This window comes from Oncorhynchus nerka, linkage group LG15 (assembly GCF_034236695.1).
Source record: "Oncorhynchus nerka isolate Pitt River linkage group LG15, Oner_Uvic_2.0, whole genome shotgun sequence".
NCBI classification, from domain to species: domain Eukaryota; kingdom Metazoa; phylum Chordata; class Actinopteri; order Salmoniformes; family Salmonidae; genus Oncorhynchus; species Oncorhynchus nerka.
The window spans coordinates 47,539,738-47,564,960 of NC_088410.1; the positions used below are offsets into that span (position 1 = coordinate 47,539,738).

Here is a 25,223-nt window from a genome sequence, read left to right on the forward strand (position 1 = left end):
TCTCTGCTACCAGAATTCCCTCCAGCCGGATCTCATTAGGCCAGCTGTGCTGCACACATCCGATTCTGATCCAATGTACTGTGCTGTGCGTGTGTGTGTCCCCTTCTAGGCATATATAATACAGGGAATAAAGAATTCAACCTTCATAGAAACGAAAGCTTCAGGGCGAGTTGGATTTTCTTGTAGGAAATAATTAAATTCACTCTTTCTGCTAGCATAGTAACTCTGGCATGTAAGTAAAGTAAAACTACAAATAAACCATGTTTCCCTGTGAACATGACCAAATCCAATTATGACACATTCTCAGAATGCATCCATCTGATACACAGTTTAGACCAGAGAAGTAACTCTGAAGTCATACTGACTGGGTCCCAGAGAGCGCCACCTACTCTCAGGAACACCTACAGTAAGTAACTTAGGACCGTAGTTTAACGTGTAAGAGAAACTCACATTTGTGCATAAATCATGCAGCGATGAGCATTTTAATAGGATTTGGTCCCCTAGTGCTTGTGTAAGAGTTTTGTTTTCATTAGTTGGGAAGCTATGGCACAAACGATAAACGTATCACACTAACGAAGATAACACACTTTGTCATGGTTTACACACTTTGTCATGGTTTACAAACGCTTTCCAGCCATCAGTCATTGTACCAAAACATAACCAACATGGCAAGACAGTGGTGGCTGGGTGACGAACCGTGACTATTTGCAAGTGGTCCACCTAAGAAAAGTGAAAACAGTGGAGTCCCTCCCCCTTCATTCTGTCAAGTTGAGCTGGTCCACTGGAAACAATGCCACACCTTGAACCTTCCAATTCAAACCCTTTGCTAAAGAACACAAAACACTTACATTAAAATAAAGTGTGTTCTACATTTTTTTTTTTTTTTTTTTATAAATACGCCGTACCCATCTTCCCCAGGGAGGTCAGTTTTGTCGACGGGATCTGTGAATACCTTCTGGCCTTGGAAATGCCTGGCCTGTTGACGTTTTTATGGAAGGAATGTTATTGGCCGCTGCCTGAGATTGTCTCCAGCTGAGCAATGGCAGCTATCTGCCAATAGAACTGAGGAGGGGGCTGAGGAGACAGCCAAGCCACCACACAACAACAAAGCCACTGACTTATCAGTAGCTTCCCACAGGTTGGCCCAGCAAGCACAGACACCTCAAGCTATTCTATGCCAATGCCCTGACTCAAGAATAGAGTACAATAGAGAAAAACAAACGGAATATGAGGAAGAGAAGATAAAAGGGGGATAGAGACAGGAGGGTTAGTACTCGGGACAAGGGAGATAAGGTAGGCAAGTTCAAGGATAGTAGGCTACTTGCCATGTCAGGCAGTAGGCCTAAATTGATGTATCTAACACTTTAGTGTAGCAGACAGTAAATTAACTTGTTCTGACCAATTTAGAACTCGAGCAACTGACTGCATTTTACGCCCTTCACATCCATTTAACGCGTGGCGATTTAGTTTAAGCGGTTGTGTGAACCATAGTCGATATTGTTTTACTATCGTACAGTAGAATTAGAGTGTTGTGTGCAGTCCAATAAAAAAAAGCAACCCACACACACACACACTTTGACACACAAAACCACTGGGGGGGGGGGGGGTTTGCCTCCTCCAACCTGGAGCCCACCCCCCCAGGTCATTTTGACTCCAAAGTGGCGCAGCTGTCTAAGGCACTGCATCTCAGTGCTAGAGGCGTCACTACAGACCACTCACAACCAGCCGTGATCGGGAGTCCCATAGGGTGGTGCACAATTGGCCCAGCGTCGTCCGGGTTAGGGGAGGGTTTGGGACCTCAATGTAAAATAAGAATTTGTTCTTAAAATAGACTTGCCTAGTTAAATTCCCCCAAAAATTAATGTAGAAACAGAGGCCTAGTTCACCCCTCCTAGATCAGGCCATCGGGGTGGAGCAGGCGGTTGGAAACGCTTACCGTGTTCTCAGTAAGCAGAAAAAGCCTTAAGCCCTCCATTAACAACATATAGAGAGAGTTATTTATGAAGCAGCCTGCAGGTTCTGCTGTGGTGTCGTGGACATACAGGGCCGTAGTCTGCTGTTAGCCATGCATGCCAAGTTAGCTAACAACACACACACACAGTTCAGCGTATACGCAAGAGGCCCTTGACGATTGAGGGTTATGAACACACGTTTGTTTTCAAATTGAGAGAAATGTTTGACAAAGATCTGTCACTACAATACACACGTGATGACATCTCCAGAGGTATCAGATATAGGCCAGGCTTAGATTATGGTGTGGTTTAAAAGGGAGTGGGACACAAGTTTCCATAGACATGATACAGTGTGATACAGGTGAAATGTTCCCTAATCCAAAGCAATCACAAGAGATGAAGGACTCATTGTCACTCTACAAATATTGTCAGCTCTAGGCCTCAAGTACCCTAGTGGTTAGAGTGTTGGGGTCAGTAACCGAAAGGTTGCTGGATCGAATCCCTGAGCTGACAAGGTAAGAAAATGTTGTTCTACCCCTGAACAAGGGAGTTAACCCACTGTTCCCCGGTAGGCTGTCATGGTAAATAAGAATTTGTTCTTAACTGACTTGCCTAGTTAAATCAAGGTTAAATAAATAAAATAGGCCTATAGTTAATTTGTTTGCCTACCAGAGAAACCTTGAAAGCTTTTCAAATACATTGAGAAACAATGTTGCATACCATATTTTAAAAACACTAAATCCTTTATTTTACAACTATAGTAACGTAAAAGCCTTAATATTCTCTCTCTTACGGCTCTGACAGTCATGGAATTTTGGATGATGGTAATTGGCCAGGCAAATGACCGCAGTCACTGTAATAACTGTTTGAATAGCAACATAAATATATTTATTACACACATTTTCTCCTCCTGACTGCATGTGCTGGAATTCAAGTCAATGATGGCTTAATGGTACGACTGTCAGCCTAGTGTACCCATAGAGGGTTGCCAGTTGACGCACAGCGCCTCGTGGCGGCCATGTTGGAAGACCATCGCATCAAGTCTTTCGACAACAACAGCTGAGTGGCTACCCCAAACTGCATGATAACAGTGCCTCAAACTAGTTGATCCATCACCAAAGTCCATTTCTGTGCAGTATTTGACTGCTCTAACAAGGCACGAAAGATAAATCCCTGGTTTATTCTTTTATAGATTACCCGCAATTATAAAACTCAACTGTCAGAAAGCTTAGAAACCTTTTTGCCTGTCAAGACCTGAACCCACTGGTAAGTCTGATAGATTTCGAGATTAGTTTAGCTGTTATGCTAACCAAGTGTTAACAAGACTGCAAGTTAACCCACGTTAGTTAGCTAGATATGCTCATAGTTAGCTTGTAGTCTGTCTCTTACATAGGCAGTATGCGGGTTTCAAGTTTGGGCGAAGGAAATTTTTCACCATAAAATGCACCTTTATAACAGAGGATCGCTTGCATCTATCATTGCATTTGCAGAATAATGCAAGTCAACTATTCCTAATGTGACGAGTAGATTAGATAGTAATTTTGGCTATTAATGAGCGTGTAGAGGCATAGGCTATATCAGAGACGTTTCTTTCCTTTACTCATCAAAAAATGTGGCCTTTGATAATCATTCCATGAAATTCTACTACATTTACACGACTGGAGACATCAGAATCGTTTTAATATGAATAGGCCATCTCTGCTTACACTGATAACAGATCACTAAAATCTACCTCATCTTGAATGCAACCATGTAATCTAGGCCTATGAAAATAGGTCATGGCTAAAAGGGATCCAATTGTAAAATTAACTTCAAAAGTTCGAAACCTTAATCTAAAATTCTCCTGACCTGCTACAAAAAGTAAAATCTGATGTTAAATTTCACCAAAACGGGATCCCTTCTAGCCATAACCATGAAAAAGGGTGACACAAATTGTACAATATGACATCCAGTCCAGCTAAACTGTCTAAAACTCCAGTGGTACTGACCCAATGATCATTTGTTGAGAACTTTATTCATAAGAAGAGGGAAAATATATGGACATTAGAGCATAGGACAAAGGCCTCAATGGGATAGGACAACCTGCTGTGTTGACTATTGGTGGTTCCAGCCCAACAATAGATTTCATCTTTATGACACTAAAACACCTGAAGGAATTTAACACAACCAAACAAGAGCCCTGATGGTATAGGAGACCTGAAGAAGTGATGTTCTAACATCAGGTGTGCCTTTCATTTGTTTATGTACTGTAGGTTCACCAGCTGACTTCTATCAAGACACCCATGTCGACTGGATTCCCACTGTGAAGCTGAGCAATGCTGGTGCAGCATCAGTTTCTCCTTTACTACTTTGTCCTTTTCCAGATATGAAAAGGAGACATCCCTCAGTAATACAAGATGGTTGTCATATGCTGTGCTTTGGTCAATCTGAAGGATTCTGTTGTGACACTTGAGTAAAGTGCACCTTGTCATGACTAAAGTGCCCCCTTAAACCATGTATGTATGTATGTATGTATGTATGTATAAATTGTAATTTGCAACATGTAAAAGTCTATTGTAAACATACTGTACTTCAATAATATGCTATATTGTTGTAATTCTAAGTACTTTGTGTAATCTCTGCTTTGCCTGGTCCCTTTGAATAAAATGTATTTCTTATAGCCTAACTTTCATTTATTTAACCATTTAAACAATGCAATTGTTGTGGTAGTCTTAGGCAAATCATCTTCATGAACACAGTAGCACCTCCAAGTTCCACTCAGACATTTTGGGAGAAAAGTATCTGGCATTGAACTTGGTGGTAGTAGTTATGTGTATATTTTAAGCTAATGATCCCATAGGATCCTGCTTCCAGACATTTCACAACCTAGATTACAAGGGTTGGATTTTCTTTAGACGATTTAATGTCAGCACAAGGCATGCACCATGTTTGTACCCTATTTTGTGCTGCTACAATGTCGTGCTGCCGCCACGCTCTTGTCTTAGGTCTCTCTTTTTGTAGTGTTGTCTTGTCTTGTGGTGATCAGTGTTTTGCCCTATATTTTAATTTATTTTTAAATCCCAGCCCCCGTAGGAGGCCTTTTGCTAGGCCGTCATTATAAATAACAATTTATTCTTAACTGACTTGCCTAGTTAAATGAAATAAAAAAATAAAATGTACAAAATCTTGTATAATTAGCCTCATATACATTGTCTACTGGTATCATTTTAAAATTGAGAACATATAGCTCAACAATATGCAAATGTGGGAGTTAAGCTAGTCTCTTCTTCAAATGCAAAGGGTGCAATGCATATGCCCATAAGGCAAATGACATCATACTGTAAGCCAGTGGTTCCCAACCCACAAGTACCCTCAACAGTACACATATTTATTGTAGCCCGGACAAACACACCTGATTCAACTTGTCAACTAATCATCAGGCACTCAATGAGTTTGAATCATGTTTGTCTAGAGCTACAACAAAAATGTGTGCCGTTGTGGGTACTCAACAACTGTAGTTGGGAACCCCTGCTGTAGGCCTATGGCTGCATTGGTGTTGCATGTCATTATCAGCTGCAAAATGGGTTCACATTAGGGATGCACGATATATCGGAAATCGGACGATATTAGCTAAAAAATGGCAACATCGGTATCGGACGATTTCTAGTTTAACGCAGAATTGCAAAACAGATGTGCATACCTATATAAACGTAGGTACATGACGTAGTGACGCCATGTAAAATTTTGCGCTACATGTGCCACACAGCATTCCTAACCTAGCCCACAATGTCTGCTGTGTGGATCAAGCACTCAAGTCAAATAAGTCGAGCAGTCATTTGAAAGATTGTAAACTGGGGATTATTAGGTGACCGTGATGGTTTGAGGGCCAGATTGGTAATTTAGCCAGGATACCGGGGTTAACACCCCTACTCTTACGATAAGTTAATACCTCAGAGAGTCAGGACACCCATTTAACGTCCCATCCGAAAGACGGCACCCTACACAGGGCAGTGTCCCCAATCACTGCCCTGGGGCATTGGGATATTTTTTTTTAGACCAGAGGAAAGAGTGCCTCCTACTGGCCCTCCAACACCACTTCCAGCAGCATCTGATCTCCCATCCAGGAACTGACCAGGACCAACCCTGCTTAGCTTCAGAAGCAAAATGTATATTGATACACCATCCAAAATGTAATTAATAACTTCACCATGCTCAAAGTGATATTCAATGTCTACTTTTCTTTTTACCCTTCTACCAATCGGTGTCCTTCTTTGCTAAGCATTGGAATACTTCCCTAGTCTTTCTGGTTGAATATGTGTTTGAAATTCACTGCTTGACTGAGGGACGTTACAGATAACTATGTGTGGGGTACAGAGATTAGGTAGTTGTCACGACTTCCGCCGAAGTCGGTCCCTCTCCCTCTTCGGACGGCGTTCGACGTCACCGGTCTTCTAGCCATCACAGATCCACCTTTCATTTTCCATTTGTTTTGTCTTTCTCACCTGGTTTCAATTCCCCAATTACTTGTTTCATCACGTTGCCCAGCCTAGCCTGCCCAACCAACTGTTTTTCAGTTGTTGTTTTTTTAAAGTTATGATGGTTCTTTTCATGACAGTCTTCATCCATAACTGTCGGTTACATCGTTATAATAGTAGTAGTTGTGCCAGCCCCCCCACCCCAGAGTAGAGAATGCAGTGCCCCCCAAACTAAAAAGAGGCCATGTCCTAACAGTCAGAGACCGTTCCCTTATTAACAGTGTATGTCCTAGCTTGGCAACAAGTGGCAAGCGGTTGCTAGAAAACACCTTGCTCTCTGGGGGACGGGGTACACGCACACACTTCAATGTATTAACTGGAGCTTTGTATTTAACTCTTGATGTGTTGAAAAAAAAATCCAGTCAGGAGGAAAGCCCCTGTCAGCAAAGTAACATGTCTTTAGAGGGATGACACTCAACCTTTCACCTTTGACCGTTTAGAAGTGTGAATTAGCATGAAGTGTCATGGTGATGGAGGGAGCCACATACAGGCTGTAAAAAATAATGTCCTGCCCCTGGCACCCAATCATCACAGCACATGTCAGCCCTGTGTTCAGCACACACAACCACACACACGGAACTCAAAATCCAGTATGCCTATAGTAGAGACCAGAATCCATGTAATTAATTCTCATGCATATTATTTTTAAAGACAGTCCAAGTTAAAATGTTGCTTCTTCTGCTGCCATGTTCATAGTTCAATAAGCCTAGCCTTGTTTGTTAGTTAGTTACGTTAAACATAGGGAGAGAAAAGAAAGCTTTAGCCTGACCAAATCGCAATAGATCGAACAAATTAAGATAGAGAACCTCAAGTCAATTTCAGAATAGGTCAAATTGGGACCAGCGAAAGAAATCCCACACACCCTCCCCTCATCCATCTTTCCGCCATCAAAGTATAAAACTTTTAACAGTCCAGTCCAACATTGGTCCTTCCCTGTCCATGACAACCCCCCTTTCCCAGGATAGAGCGCATCCCCCCCCCCCCGGGTTTAAGGGTGATTGCCCCAGCTTTGGCAGTAGTCTTAAGAAAAAAAAGGGTGTTTCTGGGGAAACCGAGTGCTCCCCATTTTCCAAGGACTCCATAGTTCCTACTTAGCAACAGCCAGAAGCATCGGTATTGCTAACACCGCCTGCCTATCGGCCTGCCAAAACCGCACAGGAACACAAAAACCTGGCGAATGTCACCATAACAGATGCCCTGTGTATTGTTTTCTGGGAGTCAAAAGCCACAGAAAGACCCCTGATGTTATTGAGATGATATTCTATTTCAAGAGCAGTTTAATATCCATAATATCCAAGTGAATAGCCAGCTAGCTATCTAGCTTTGGCAAAAACTAGAACCAGTCAACAAGAAAATAAATCCCACACTAATATCAAAATTACCACAACCACAAAATACTTATCGTAAGGTGCACAGATGCCGAAGAAAACTAAAAACTCAGAACTTTGCAAGTTTCAAAGTTCAGACTTCTGGAGAAGTTCTGCCCTAGTTTTGGGTCCGGTTCCAGATGGTGGACACTCCCCCTCTACCACACCCACTCACCTACCTATCCCTCGGCGAAGGACTAAAGTCTGCAGCCAGTCAACACCAGCTGTTCTCCCACAGACAGACAGTTCAGAGCAAAGCAACACAAATCCTCCCTTCTCTTCCACATCCCTCCCCCATCCTACCGCATCCAGACATGTACCACACCCCCCACCACCCACCCCTTCCCTCCGCCCCAGTTCTCCCTCTTGTTGGCTGGCCTTCTCAACCTTAGCCAACAAAAGAAACAAAAGGAGCCAGTACAGAGAGAGAGAGAAAGAGTAGAGAGAGACCAGGCCACCCTTTCAGAGAAGTACTGGGACTGCAAAGGCTAAGCACAGCAATAAACTCCACACATGCACATACCTGTAGGCACATGTACACATCTACACAAGTACACACATGTGCATGGATCCAAACTCATGCTGCTGACAACATACAGAGAACAACAGACAGACCCACAGTGCTAACACACACATCATTCCACGAGGACACGGACTTCTGAAAACATGCAAACACACATATGGCCTGCATAAAATATGCACACAAACACAACACCCGCACACCTTTTGTGAGCACGTCAACATTATTTTGACTACAGCCCGACAAACTGCAGATCATGTACCGTTCTACACGTTGCCTCCAAAGGAATGCCCTTTGCTCTGCACGAGTGAGCAAGACAGATGCCGATTAGTTGTGCTTGTGTGTTTGTTCCCTGTCTCCAGTTCTCCCTCTTCACCTGCCTCAGGTGGGGGTCTTATCTTCTCATAATCATCCGAGGCTTTGACAGAAACCTCCTCAGCCATGTCATTCTATACCATCTCACCACAAGGGCTTCATTCTCTAAGGGGCTGCTTGAACTTGTGAGAGTGTGGAAGAGAGTGAGATAGCAAAATATCGATATGGGAAATTGACACATTCAGTAGGAAGAGAAAGAGCAATGCAAAAAAAATAAAAAATAAATAAAAGAGATGACGAGAAGGAGCGAGAGAGAGCAACAACACCCCACGCAAACAAAAACAACAACCCAGGAACGGCTTTACACTTTGCCTCTTCCCTACCATGTGCTAAACAGGAGAAAGACAATGCTTGTGTCACTGAATTTTAACATGGATTCAGGAGACACACACCAACTCCATTCATGAGGGAGCTCACACGCATATACCATTTATACTCATAAGCTGCATTCGGTGGAAGCACACAGGGTGCCCTTCGGAGTTAATAATTCACACTCCGTCAGGGCACTTCAGTTGTGCTTCAAAGGAATGCCGATACTGCACTGGGCGTAGTTTTCATAGTTTGCATACGATCTAGGTCTCTATTTACATATTTGAATAATGAACAGGCTTTCCAGTCTAATTAAACCCTATGAGAGTTAAGACTAAAGTCAAGTTATCTAAAAAAAAATTACAGACATTTCAACATACATCCATGGGGTTAGGCTACTGATTAGAATCAAGGGCATGTCTGGAGGGTGTGGGTAACATGTTAAGTTGGGCCTCTTGAACAGTGTTCACCCTTGTGGGTCAATTTGTTTAAATTAACTGACTAAAGGCGTAAGCATGCTTCAATTCGGCTTGCGTCTAGCCGAAACAGTCCGCTCGCATACCCCCTTAATTAAAAGACCTTCGCTTGAAAATCAAGTGTTGTTTGTCTGTTTTGAGACACCGTAGCCAGTACACACTTCCTCAAAATAGTCCGAATTCATCTATAAAATGTTAATGTTTTTGCCGAGGATCTTAGTCACGCGATTTTACGTCCAACTAAAATGTTTGGTGCAGTTTCTCACCCCCCCCAAAAAATAGTTGCATAATTACAGGTTGTCTCTCGTTGAATGACAACTATATTGAATAATCCCTACTCTTGACCAATCACTGACGAGGGGGCGTAAACTTCGGCTCCGAACTTCAGCTTTCCTCCCACAAAAAAAAGAAAAAGTAGTGTGACCGAAGTCCAAAACAAACAAATACGTTGTCTTGATATATGCAAGAACTCTTCTGAACAGTATTGGCTGGGAAGCATGCGGACACCTTAATAAGAAGTAACAGCAAAATAAAACTATGAAAAAATAAGAACTTGGCACCCTTGCACTGTTTCTATGGCCTGAACCGCAGCCAAATAATGAATAAAGATGGGAATTAAGATTAAGCTTAGATCAAGTTTCAAGTTTTATTAGTCGTACGGGATACACATGGTATACAGAGTCCAATGAAATGCATATTTGCAGTTCATGACAACAATAAGAAATAAGGGCCTCCCGGGTGGCTCAGTGGTTAAGGGCACTGTACTGCAGCGCCAGCTGTGCCATCAGAGACTCTGGGTTTGCGCCCAGGCTCCCGGTCGTAACCGGGAGGCCCAGCGTCGTCCGGGTTAGGGTGGGCTTGGCTGGTAGGGATGTCCTTGTCTCATCGCGCACCAGCGACTCCTGTGGCAGGCCGGGTGCAGTGCGCGCTAACCAAGGTTGCACGGTGTTTCCTCCGACACATTGGTGCGGCTGGCTTCCGGGTTGGATGCGCGCTGTGTTAAGAAGCAGTGCGGCTTGGTTGGGTTGTGTATCGGAGGACACATGACTTTCAACCTTCGTCTCTCCCGAGCCCGTACGGGAGTTGTAGCGACAAGACAAGATAGTAGCTACTAAAACAATTGGATACCACAAAATTGGGGAGAAAAAGGGGTAAAATTCCCCTAAAAAAAAAACACAAAAAAAAATGAAATTAAATAAATAAAAATTAAGAATACGAAAAAAGTAAATGGCTCTGTATAATATGACATATTTTATCTTCAGTATAATATAGTCCTATTATTACATGTGTTTGGGGGAAGGGGGGGCAAGTGTTTAACGGGAACAACCATTTTATTTATTTTGTTTCTACGCACATTACATACAATAATATGTTCACTGTGATGTAATAGAGCGGGAAGCCCGTTGTCTTCCGTCATTCTCAGAACCTTATTTGCTACAACAACAAACAAAAAAAATGCAGCCTTTGATTGATATCTAGAGATATATTTGTCAGATAGCCGCCATCTAGCCAGATCCAAAGACCTCAAATGGTTTAAATAGTCAGTGTGGCACTGGGTATCTGATTCTGAAACCCACCCGACCCCCCTCTTTTAGGGGGATTGCGCTTTTTGCCACCGGTATATTCTTCTTAATCTGTTTGCGTCTGTTGGCTTGCAAAGCCCATTAAAAGACCAGACCATTCTGATAAGGTTACTGAGTTAATGCCCACTGATATAATTAAAATAGAGTATTTAATCTGGCCATGATTGTTGAGGGGTAAGACCACTTTAAAACAAGTGTAGCCTTCACATATCATGCAAGGCTGGCCATCCTTCCCAAAACGTACTTCCATCCACGTTAAACAGATTTGCTCCAGGGCAATTCCACAATAAAGGAATTACGCCGAGACTCCATTTTTCTCACTTTAAAATTTATGCCAAATAGCCATTGATTTCAAAGTTTAACAAAGCATACGACGACTACTTTGAACAATTTATAAAGTTACATTTACTGGAATAACTGCAGATACAAAGTTACAGAATTACGGTAATATCTCCCTCAGTTGTATTATGTTATCCAAACTTTGGATCTGCACAGTTCTTCCCGTAAATGTGTTTTTGTAAAATTTTCAGTGAAAATAGTCGAAGGTAGTCCTTGTGCATAGAGTTATTTTGTTTGTTAAACTGGTATACATTTTAAATGTTAAAATCGGAGTCTCAGCGTAATTCCGTTACCTTGGAATTGCCCTCCAGTCTTGGATGGATAAGGGGCTTTACCATATCTAAGAGGGGAAACACACCAGAGCAATTATCCTCCAAAACCAGTCAGTAGGTGACCATCCTGCCAGCTCGTTGCAAGTGGTGGCAGTCTTTCCCTCATTGCAGGGTTAGGGTTATCAACATGGGCCTATTCTGGTAGCCCAAAGCCGTTCTAACTCTTCAGGGCTGCGAGTGTGCGCCGATGTATCATGACAGGATATGGCACTTTGTGGTGACACCTCTGGTCTGACTGAGTGTGCTGCTGCAAGACATAATTTAATCAACACCACCACTGATGATCTACAGCCATCGCCACCCAGTCACAGTTTATCAAATCTCCCCGTCCTTGACATCTCCCCACCTGTTAATCACCAGGCTGGCAGGATAAATGTCACGATGAAAGCTAAACAAGACCAATCACGAAAGTGTCTAGCCGCTCAGACAGCATCCGCCCGCCTACTTGCCTTTGCTGGGGACGACTTGACAAAAGGACAGACAGACTGACTGAAGGACTGAGGCTCACTAGTTTGATTGGGTGGTGCAGCGGTATAAGGCACTGCATCTCAGTGCTAGAGGAGTCACTACAGACCCTGGTTCGATTCCAGGCTGTATCACAATCAGCCGTGATTGGAAGTCCCATAGGGCGGTGGACAATTGGCCCAGCGTCATCCGGGTTAGGGCTTGGCCGTCATTGTAAATAAGAATTTGTTCTTAAATTGACTTGCCTAGTTAAATAAAATGGATAAAAAGTTTGAGGGAGTAGGACTGATGAAAGGTGTTGACACGACATGTCCATGCTAGCCCGTACAGCTGCCAGCCACAGAGAACAAGAATGGCCAACACCCATCCCCCTTCAGACTTTGACACTAACAGTTACAGGGTGTCTGAGGTGACACAAACACCATTTACTGGCAGAGAGGTGAGGAGTGCTCTGCCCAATTGGGTCATTATCACTGGAGCCCTCTCTTTCACTAACTTTCTGTTAAGTATGGATTCCCTTTTAACTCAACTCGAGGCAATTAGTGTAGTCAGTCATGCATATTATACCACTGTGGTTTAATCTCAAATTAATCCAGCCTCAGTAGCCTATACATCACCACCCATATTGAATCTATTCAGAATATGGGAGTGGGGTTATGGAGATAGCAGTTGTAAGGGCATTAACGTACAATTTCTTTGAGTAGCAAGCCAAACTGGTGAGGGACTAAATTGCAATGGAATAATATGGACATAATCAACAGTCATGGAATTTATATTGTAATTTCAACTACAATTCCCCGTAAAATCTAGGGAATAAGGTTCAAATGGGAGAAAATCCTATTCCTCAGCCCTCGTCTGTAGTGCCGGGACGATACCAGTATTGCGATACATATCGTGGGAAGGAAACAAAACACAAGGCGGATTTAACTTCTTTAGGAAAACAGCCCTAATGTTGGAAACAATCATCATGTTGTCATCCAGTCACATTGATTTCTTTTCCAAGCTATAGCACACAATATTTGACATTCAGCAGGTTTTTAAAATGACCAATATTGCTATACTGGTAACGTCACTGCCCAACTCATCTAGCACCCTTCCAAAATTGCATTTCTGGCTCAGGTAATGACAGGTCAAATCTCAAAAAGGTCACACAGTGAACACAATGGTACCATTTATACATGGAGCCAAGGGTCATTTTACAAGTCAAGACAGATCTGTCTTGTCCAACTCTGTCCAGGTAGAAGTGCAAAATTGTGCCTGCCGGCTACCACGTCTGAAAACTTGCCACATATTTGAGCCTTGGTAACTGCTTTTCTTTGTGACTGTTACACACTCGGTAAAAATCTGTCCCAATTAGTCACAATCGAGAACAGCAGTGCTGTTCAGCAACCTCCTACAACAGTGGCCAGCTTGAACCATGTTTATTTGAGATTCCACAGCCAAGGGACATAATTGGCAGCTTTCTCTCCTCTGTTTGAAAAGGTAACTTCCTATTTGTTTATTTATGACTGCAGACAAATTTAGCCGTCCATAAGACAATGCTCTGTTAGTCTTCTGATCTCCATGCTGCCGAAATACAGCCATAAACATCTCAAAACCTTTTAATCATCTACCCAAAACAAAAGAAGTGATGCTTTATAGAGAAACTGATTGTGCCAAATACTTATCTAGTCTTTGTAGCCTATCAAGGGAGTTTAGGCCTTACCGTTAGTACCCAAAAATGACAGCTGTGTATGCCGTGCAGCCTAAGACAAAAAAAAGCACACACAAAAATGACAATCTGCGGATGAGTGTAAAGAAAAAAACGAGTGAATGCGGTTCCGGATTTTCTGGAAATCCGATATGCCATGGCTAAAGGATTTTTGGGGGGCAGCCACTGCCAAAAACTATTCAGGAAAAGTTCAATAACTAAAACAACGAGGAATGACCCAGTTATTAGATGCCAGGTCTGACAAACTACGAAGCAAATCAAATGGGCAATCAGCATCAGGATGGGATATTCCATGTGGTTTCTGCGATTATGATGTTGCGATAACTTAATCTGTCACTTAAATTATAAGGGCGGCTATGAGAAGAGCAGTTGGCTATCATTTGAGGAATGGTACAACTCAGAGGCAGTCTGTGGCCACCGAGGCAGTCACTCTCACTGAAGGCTCTTCTGTCCGCCATGGATGACACTGTTGGATAGCTGAATATCAATACACACAGACACATTTAGAAATAAAAATTAAGTGGTAGAAAATCGTTTGTCAGGTTGCGTTTGTCACAAAGTATGATGTGCTAGCCCGTTAACTTTTATTCTGAAATAACTTCATTTGTCTGAGTTAATCAAATATTAGTTTACACTTGAAATTGGCATGGGAGCGAACTAGCCAGCAAGCTATCAGCTAGTTAGCTGCTCATCAAAAAAGGTAGATAACTGGTTCAATTTGCCCAACAAAATAAAATCAACCAAACTTTCTCAAAATTACTGTAGTTGGCCAATTAATTTGATCATGCTTTGTGATACACCCAGTTGTATGCTGTTTTAGTCCTCACAACATGTCGCCCTGTCATCTACAGTAGAACCTGGTGAACAACATGACGGGAAACAATTGGCCATGATTTTTTTAATCCTACCAGATTCGCGATGAGAAGGTTCTAGCTAGTGTATCCCTCTGTCCTCAACGCACATTTGAGCGCCCCAGGATGGTCCATTTACTTTGTGCTATTATAATTTATGCTACGAAATCCTGCAACTTCATTGGGGTATTTCCCCCTAATAGCCTGCAAAGCAATCGAAGCAATGTTCGCATTGGTAGATGCGCCCACGGAGGCGGAGCTGCCTGACCGTCACTGAGGAGCAGAGTAGTAAATAACTGAACAGTTTGCTTTGAACAATATTTTTTTGAAACAGGATAATGTACACAATTACCTAACTTTTAGAAGCATTTTAAACATAATCCATGAATTATCAACAACATAAAATGTATTTTTTTTAAAAGAATAACGCTATAAATGGGCGGGCCGCTGCTATTGAGTGGATTGTGTGTGTGTGGAGAGAGAGGGGGTGTATGACCGTAGCTCAGCTTGTGACAGCTTCCACAGAACTGCATCTGTCAAGACACGAACTGGGGCGCAAACAGTGGAACAGATCAAACATGTGAATTTGTTAGGGATCAATTCGTCAAAGAACTGAAGAGGCATGTAGTCTATTCTTGCGATCGCTGGAAAGAGGATTTCATAATGTGCATCTTCAACATAGGACATAGAAACCAGATATTGATATTAAAGTATTTGCAATACACAAAATACCACTGGAAAAGTAATGTAAAGAATGCAACGTAAAGCAACGACGCCTGCCGGAGAGAGACAAAACGGCCTGTAAAAACAGGGCCTCCCGAGTGGTGCATTGGTCTAAGGCACTGCAAACCCTCCCGGGTTAGGGGAGGGTTTGGCAGGCAGGGATGCCCTTTCCCCATCGCCCTATAGTGACTCCTGCGGCAGCCAGGCACATGCATGCCGACACGGTCGCCAGTGTTTCCTCCGACACATTGGTGCGGCTGGCTTCCGGGATAAGTGGGGATTGTGTCAAGAAGCAGTGAGGCTTGGCTGGGTCGTGTTTCAGAGGACGTACGGCTCTTGACCTTCGCCTCTCCCGAGTCCATACGGGAGTTGCAGCGATGGGACAAGACTGTAACTACCAATTGGATACCATGGAATTTTAAAAATAAATAAAATGGGCTTTAAAAACAGAACAAGCAGTCCCACTCCAATGACCCACCACCTGCTGTGGTTCAATGAACTACTGCTAAAGAGCAGTGACGTTGGAAAAAACCTTCCATTTACTATACTACTGCATCTCCAAAAATGTGCTAACCAGCAGGGAAAAATGTGTTGAGTTGCAAGAAATTCACTTTAACGGTCGACTTTGGGCATGAAAAACGGTTCAACTCCTCTTTCTCAATTTTTAAACAGAAATTGGCTGTGCATTTGATGGTTCATCAATGTGTCATTAATGCTGCTGACGTAGCTAGTTCGTTAAGCTAAACATAACTCCTCCAGGATGTGTTGAAGTCATTTCACAGGATTTGTTTTGGGTGGAAGCTGTAGAGATCGGTAACAAATGTCACTTCTTTAGCCAAATATCTTATTAATAATTTTAAAAAATGTAATCATTAAATTACCTGGTATGATGTTGCATTAATCAGTTATACAGTTTAAAATGTATTTTTGCCCAGGGTCGAACTTTAATGTAATTAATTGTCCAATGTTTCCAAATTTATATGAAATATGACCCATTATTAATTACAACAGGAGTGAAATTGTTTTCCTTACCAAAAAAATGGTGATTAAGTATGCTAAAAAGCTACTTCTCTGTGTTGGAACAGCGTGAGCGTTCCCCAACAACAGAATGGTGTGGGCGTATACCGGTCATTCAAAATATTAATAAGAGTAGACTGCTGATTGGCCAGCTCCTCCTCCTTAGGAGGATGACATCAACCCCTGTGAGGAAATCACAAGCATTTCTTTTTAAAGTTCTGTTTGAGATGCAAAAACAGATGTGCTTTTTGAAGTGTTTTTGCCCCTCCAAATGATGCTTTGGCCACAAATATAAGTATATAATGAGTCCAAATTATTTGGGTATGAGTTAACAGAATATTAACTTTTAAAAGTGAGATTTTCACTGGACAGTTACTTTAAAACATGTTCTCTCAGCTTAATGGCAAAATGTGAAGAGTAGCAGGAAATTAGCTTTAAACTGAAATGTTCTCATCCTCATGGCAAAATGTGAAGAATAGCATGAGATGAGCTAGAAAAACATTTTTCTCTTTGCCCCATGACAAAGTGTAGCATTGCAGGTAATTAGTTGTAAAACTACAACATTTTCTCTGAGATTCATGAATAAATGTGTAGAATAGCATTATAAAACTGCACATTGGTCTCCCTGCCCCATGGCAAAATGTGGTGAAATGCAGGAAGTTAGCAGTTTTCCTTTATTAGTAAAAAAGTTATCCCAATAAAATTCTACTTATCCTTCCACTGTTTCCAAATTACCCCTCAAGAGAGGCATAATAAGTTGTCGAACTGTGCAAAGTTGCAGGAAATATATTTTTAAATGTCCCAAAAAACCTCAATGGAAGGACCCCAGGACAACCAGTCTACTGTTGGTCCCCACCAATATCTAAAATCACAATTTCGCCCTTGCACAGACTCCCGATGTGGTTTTGGAAAGCCAACCTACAGTGTGGTCAAGTGTATCACCCCAGATAGCCTAATCAAAATACATGGGTGGGTAATAGTGATAGTTGCCTCCGTATTACATAAGTTAATTTACACATTCAAAACTAGGACTCATTTTACATGGCAAAACTGGATTCCATACAGAAACTATTGGTATCGGCTTCCAACGTTAAGATAGAAGTACCCCACTATTCGTACTACCAACTATTTTCACATTGATAAAACCCTTGAAATGTATATATTTTTTAAACGTTTGAGTGCAATGATTACTGTTAATTTCTAAATGTTTTTTTGGTTGATGTTAAATGTGTTTATTCTAACTTTTGCTGGTTTATTTCACTTGTTTTGACAATGTGAACATATTTCTCGTGCCAATAAAACACGTTTTAATTAAATAATAATATTGGCCACAATCAGCATGCAACTTGCACTAGACTCCGCGTATTTAGGGGATAAACCCATTTTGCAGGAACTATTGACGACATTTCTGAGAAACATGGTTTTGCAAGCATCAAAAGTAGGTTTTCGCAGTAACAGTAAGCTTAGACCTCCTTCACTCACCTTCAATTCTTATAAATCAGGTTTAATTCCACGACCCGCCGTTTCGTTCTGGATACAAGGAAAGTGAGTTCAGTACCGTCGGCTGGCCGAATTGGGGGCAAGTTTATCCAATTTGTCAGCAACTTGTGCTTTTAAATCCAGGCAAATCACAACGGTTCCCAGGGGTCAGGAGAACCCAAATTCCATTGTCGTTCAAACTTGCGTTTGGTTAGTATTAGTTTTCTGCTGGTTTAAGGTTGTTTCACGAGATCAAACAATCTTTAGCTTTAGTAAAGTCTGCAATGTTCCATGTACATTTCCCGGTTTAAAAGCAACTCGTGCGCGCTCTTATTGTTATTGCTTTTTTCTCATATTGCACTGTGCGCTTTCTACGATTACCACATGTCGGCCTGCCCGGCGAGAATGGATAGATTACCTCACGACAGCCCTAGATAAACCAGCCCCCGATATGCGTAATGTTTTAAAGGGGCTTGGTCACATCGACTGCTTGAAATGCCCTGGTGACTGGCGGACCCCTCCTGGCCAACCAACTTCGTTCTCTTAACGGGGCAGTCTGCAATTCAACAACAACAAAAACGACACCCCGCCACTGATTTAGTAAACAGCTCAGGGATGGAGCTGGAGAAATGTAACCGCTCTCAAATTAATTGACAGAGCTACAGTATGGATGCAAGGACTGACCATCCAACAGATCAACATTGGCATTTCACCATGATTTGAGGCTATACAGTGTTTGTTTACCATTAGCCTACATTGTTTACAAAAGCTTATATTTGTGGGTCTGATGGGATGGGGTAGGACATTTGAACGAAGCCCATCAGGCATTTTTAAGTTATTCTTCAAGAATCAATGGGTATGTACAATTCATGTTTAGTGCAAAAATTAAATTGTAGTATCAGCAGATTGCCCCTTTAAAGGGGCAACAGATTAGCGGCTGATTCAGATCCGCTTTAGCCTCATCCACATAGCAGTTGTTTTTGCAGGAACCCACTAAGGTGTTTCAGATGCAGTGTTTATGGTCATGTTGCACAACCTGGTCTCAGAGCATTTCATATTATTCTGTACTTAAATCCGAGCTACTCCATTTGCCATGATATGTATGGTATGCATTAATTTGTGACTGTTACGAATTTGCTAAATATACAGTATGTTAGGAATTTGCAAAAGGCACGTTATGCTCCAAATTTACAAACGTATGTATGATATGTGACAAATTCCAATTTGTTGTGGCTAATGTTAGCTAACTGGCTAACTTTAGCTACGCTAGGGGTTAGGGTTAAAGGGTTAACTGACTTGCCTAGTTAAATAAAGGTAAATAAAAGAATATATAATAAATACGCCCACTCAACCACCATCCTTTTGTTTTTGCCTTAAGTAACCTGTGTTATGTAACCATACCAAATGTAACATATCATACTCATTTCAATATCCCGGATTTACATATCCTACGTTATGTCTAGTCAATAAGACCAGGCTTTGTTGCAGCAGTGTTTAGAAGGGAGATTGCGAGCTGTGAGAAATATGCAGGAGGGCATGGGACAAAGGAATGTGTAGTATTGGTGGGAAAAAATGTGTGAATTGTGGGGGTGCCCATGTTGCTGGGGATCAGAAGTGTCTGTGCGAGAGAGACAGGTTGAGGTTGCCAGGGTCAGCGTAGAACAGAGGTAGGGGGACCACATGTCCCAGCTTGTGCGGGACAGTCCTGCATTTTGTCCGTTTGTCCCACGTCCCGCAACCAAACAATCATGTCCCACATTTTATCAACAAATTCAAACACCACTATTTTTTAAATATTTTTTATATACATGTCCCGTATTTCATTCAAACATTCCAACCTGTCTCTAACGCTTCGATCACACCGACAGCATTATTGCACAAAATAGTATGCAGCATCATCTGGATATGTATGCAACAAAAGTTCAACATTCACCTTCTACTACCATTTCTGTCAAGCCGTCTACTATACAGTTTGACACGTGTTAGATAAATCCAACATATGCACCACACCGAACGCACTGCAACTGTCTCTGCAACGCAATGCTGCAAGGCAAACGCAGCGTTTCATTGGAAATTCATGTAATTCTGGTGTACCAAAATGCAATGACACTGTCGGTGTGTTCGAAGCATTACTCAGAACTTTCTTGAACAGACTTTGAGGTACGTTTGCTCCCATTTGGTGGGTGTAGCAAGGTGTGGCTTGAAGCATTGAGTGACGTATTCAAACGGCAGTGGCCATGCTGACAGCTTCCCCAACCCCTCTCCGTTTTCACCAATTCCATTCAACGTAACAACGTACTGAACACAGGACTGATATTCTGTGCAAGACTACAAAAGTAAGTAAATAGCTGCATGAGACTGAAAGCTAGGCTATAAGGTAATGCTCATTCAAAATATTTGCTCTACTTCCCTCAATCCCGTTTCAAAAGTCTCCCCTCCCAACTGTTTTACATTACTTGAGACCAGCCAGAAATATTTTCTTGGCCACATATTCCCACATTTTCACAACAGACACACATTTTATCAAAAGAGTAGGTGCGCTTTAATTAGCTCATTCAGTGTAGCGGGAAAAGGGATGTAGTGCTGCCTGAGCACACCAGAGCATCCCTTCACCACTTTCCCCAATGGTGCTAATTTTGTATTTATATTTGTATTTATTGTGGATCCCCGTTAGTTGCTGCACAAAGCAGAAGTTACTCTTACTGGGGTCCAGCAAAATTAAGGCAGTGATACAGTTTTAAAAACATTACAATACATTTCACAACAGATTTCACATCACATTAAGTGTGTGCCCTCAGGGTACTACTCTACTACTACCTTTTTTAAAATTTAACTAGGCAATTCAGTGAAGAACAAATCCGCATTTACAACACCGGCCAAACCCGGATGACGCTGGGCCAATTGTGCACCGCCCTATGGGACTCCCAATCACGGCCGGTTGTGATACAGCCTGGATACATACATTATCTACAACACAAAATCCATGTGTACGTGTGTGTATAGTGTGTATGTTATCATGTGCGTATGCATGTGCCTGTGTGTCTGTCTCTTCACAGTCCCTGCTGTTCCATAAGGTGTATTTCTATCTGTATTTTAAATCAGATTTGCTTGTATTCATATCCCTTGATTTATTCTACATTTTGTTGTGTTACAGTCTGATTAAATAAATACAAATCTCACCCATCTACACACAATACCCCATAATGACAAAATGAAAACATGTTTTAGTCATGTTTGCAAATGCATTGAAAATTAAATCTGGTGGAAAGCAGACTGAACCAGTTTTTTTTTCCGTCTAGGATTTTGTTTATTTTTTATCCTGAAAAACTCCCCAGTCCCTAACGATTACAGACATACCCATAACGCGATGCAGCCACCACTATGCTTTAAAACATCGAGAGTGGTACTCTGTAATGTGTTGTATTGTATTTGCCCCAAATATAACACTTTGTATGCAGGACAAAACGTTTATTGTTTTGACACATATTTGGCAGAATTACTTTAGTGCCTTGTTGCAAACAGGTTTTGAAATATTTTTATTCTGTACAGGCTTCCTTCTCTTCACTCTGTCTGTTAGGTTAGTATTGCGGAGTAACCACGATGTTGTTGATCCATCTTCAGTTTTCTCCTATCACACCATCCAAAGTGTAATTAATAACTTCACCATGCTCAAAGGGATATTCAATGTCTGCTTTTTAAATTGATTTGATCCATCTACCTAAAGTTTCCCTTCTTTGCAAGGCATTGGAATACTTTCCTGGTCTTTTTGGTTGAATCTGTGTTTGAAATTCACTGCTCAACTGAGGGACCTTACCGATAATTGTATGTGTGGGGTATAGAGATGAGGTAGTCGATCAAAACTCATGTTTAACATATTATTGCACACAGAGTGAGTCCAGGCGACTTGTTAATTAAGCAATATTTAGGCTTGCCATAACAAAGGGGTTCAATACTTATTGAATCAAGACATTTTCAGCTTTTCATTTGTAATTCATTTGTAAAAATGTCTAAAAACATTATTCCAATTTTACATTATGGGGTATTGTGTGTAGCTCAGTGACAAAACATCTCAATTTAATCCATTTTAAATTCAGGCTGTAACACAACAAAATGTGGAAAATGTCAAGGGGTGTGAATACATTGCAAAGGCTCAGTAGGTGTAGGGTTTGCTAGTGGTGCAATTTGCTCCTTTCCCCTTTCCCTTTTTATTTTTTGTGTCACAAAATGTAACGTGATCGAGCTTACATTCCCCACAGTAGGTGGCAGCATGCACAAACAAAATGTGCGAACACCATGATTTATTTCACCTTTATTTAACCAGGTAAGCAAGTTGAGAACAAGTTCTCATTTACAATTGCGACCTGGCCAAGATAAAGCAAAGCAGTTCGACACATACAACGACACAGAGTTACACATGGAGTAAAACAAACATACAGTCAATAATACAGTAAAAAAAACAAGTCTATATACAATGTGAGCAAATTAGGTGAGAAGGGAGGTAAAGGCAAAAAAGGCCATGGTGGCAAAGTAAATACAATATAGCAAGTAAAACACTGGAATGGTAGTTTTGCAATGGAAGAATGTGCAAAGTAGAAATAAAAATAATGGGGTGCAAAGGAGCAAAATAAATAAATAAATTAAATACAGTTGGGAAAGAGGTAGTTGTTTGGGCTAAATTATAGGTGGGCTATGTACAGGTGCAGTAATCTGTAAGATGCTCTGACAGTTGGTGCTTAAAGCTAGTGAGGGAGATAAGTGTTTCCAATTTAAGAGATTTTTGTAGTTCGTTCCAGTCATTGGCAGCAGAGAACTGGAAGGAAAGGCGGCCAAAGAAAGAATTGGTTTTGGGGGTGACTAGAGAGATATACCTGCTGGAGCGTGTGCTACAGGTGGGAGATGCTATGGTGACCAGCGAGCTGAGATAAGGGGGGACTTTACCTAGCAGGGTCTTGTAGATGACATGGAGCCAGTGGGTTTGGCGACGAGTATGAAGCGAGGGCCAGCCAACGAGAGCGTACAGGTCGCAATGGTGGGTAGTATATGGGGCTTTGGTGACAAAACGGATTGCACTGTGATAGACTGCATCCAATTTGTTGAGTAGGGTATTGGAGGCTATTTTGTAAATGACATCGCCAAAGTCGAGGATTGGTAGGATGGTCAGTTTTACAAGGGTATGTTTGGCAGCATGAGTGAAGGATGCTTTGTTGCGAAATAGGAAGCCAATTCTAGATTTAACTTTGGATTGGAGATGTTTACAGTCTAACCAGACACCTAAGTATTTGTAGTTGTCCACGTATTCTAAGTCAGAGCCGTCCAGAGTAGTGATGTTGGACAGGCGGGTAGGTGCAGGTAGCGATCGGTTGAAGAGCATGCATTTAGTTTTACTTGTATTTAAGAGCAATTGGAGGCCACAGAAGGAGAGTTGTATGGCATTGAAGCTTGCCTGGAGGGTTGTTAACACAGTGTCCAAAGAAGGGCCGGAAGTATACAGAATGGTGTCGTCTGCGTAGAGGTGGATCAGAGACTCACCAGCAGCAAGAGCGACCTCATTGATGTATACAGAGAAGAGAGTCGGTCCAAGAATTGAACCCTGTGGCACCCCCATAGAGACTGCCAGAGGTCCGGACAGCAGACCCTCCGATTTGACACACTGAACTCTATCAGAGAAGTAGTTGGTGAACCAGGCGAGGCAATCATTTGAGAAACCAAGGCTGTCGAGTCTGCCGATGAGGATGTGGTGGTTGACAGAGTCGAAAGCCTTGGCCAGATCAATGAATACGGCTGCACAGTAATGTTTCTTATCGATGGCGGTTAAGATATCGTTTAGGACCTTGAGCGTGGCTGAGGTGCACCCATGACCAGCTCTGAAACCAGATTGCATAGCAGAGAAGGTATGGTGAGATTCGAAATGGTCGGTAATCTGTTTGTTGACTTGGCTTTCGAAGACCTTAGAAAGGCATGGTAGGATAGATATAGGTCTGTAGCAGTTTGGGTCAAGAGTGTCCCCCCTTTGAAGAGGGGATGACCGCAGCTGCTTTCCAATCTTTGGGAATCTCAGATGACACGAAAGAGAGGTTGAACAGGCTAGTAATAGGGGTGGCAACAATTTCGGCAGATAATTTTAGATAGAAAGGGTCCAGATTGTCTAGCCCGGCTGATTTGTAGGGGTCCAGATTTTTCAGCTCTTTCAGAACTTCAGCTGAATGGATTTGGGAGAAGGAGAAATGGGGAAGGCTTGGGCGAGTTGCTGTTGGGGGTGCAGTGCTGTTGACCGGGGTAGGAGTTGCCAGGTGGAAAGCATGGCCAGCCGTAGAAAAATGCTTATTGAAATTCTCAATTATGGTGGATTTATCAGTGGTGACAGTGTTTCCTATCTTCAGTGCAGTGGGCAGCTGGGAGGAGGTGTTCTTATTCTCCATGGACTTTACAGTGTCCCAGAACTTTTTAGAGTTAGTGTTGCAGGAAGCAAATTTCTGCTTGAAAAAGCTAGCCTTGGCTTTTCTAACTGCCTGTGTATAACGGTTTCTAGCTTCCCTGAACAGCTGCATATCACGGGGGCTGTTCGATGCTAATGCAGAACGCCATAGGATGTTTTTGTGTTGGTTAAGGGCAGTCAGGTCTGGGGAGAACCAAGGGCTATATCTGTTCCTGGTTCTAATTTTCTTGAATGGGGCATGTTTATTTAAGACTGTTAGGAAGGCATTTAAAAAAAATATCCAGGCATCCTCTACTGACGGGATGAGATCAATATCCTTCCAGGACACCCCGGCCAGGTCGATTAGAAAGGCCTGCTCGCTGAAGTGTTTCAGGGAGCGTTTTACAGTGATGAGTGGAGGTTGTTTGACCGCTGACCCATTACGGATGCAGGCAATGAGGCAGTGATCGCTGAGATCTTGGTTGAAGACAGCAGAGGTGTATTTAGAGGGGAAGTTGGTTAGGATGATATCTATGAGGGTGCCCGTGTTTAAGGCTTTGGGGGGGGTACCTGGTAGGTTCATTGATAATTTGTGTGAGATTGAGGGCATCAAGTTTAGATTGTAGGATGGCTGGGGTGTTAAGCATGTTCCAGTTTAGGTCGCCTAGCAGCACGAGCTCTGAAGATAGATGGGGGCAATCAGTTCACATATGGTGTCCAGAGCACAGCTGGGGGCAGAGGGTGGTCTATAGCAGGCGGCAACGGTGAGAGACTTGTTTTTAGAGAGGTGGATTT

The 25,223-nt window shown here is 42.2% G+C and overlaps 1 protein-coding gene across 2 annotated transcripts in view; it reads right to left on the minus strand.

Moving 5' to 3' along the window:
* LOC115142816 (plexin-B1-like) overlaps positions 1 to 18,477 on the minus strand; it is a 115,308-nt gene extending 96,831 nt beyond the window's left edge. For both annotated transcript variants that reach the window (XM_065001645.1, XM_029682579.2), the window contains exon 1: positions 18,017 to 18,477. The gene's annotated coding sequence lies outside the window, so the exon portion shown is untranslated. The remainder of the gene's footprint in view (positions 1 to 18,016) is intronic.
* Positions 18,478 to 25,223: the final 6,746 nt, after the last annotated feature.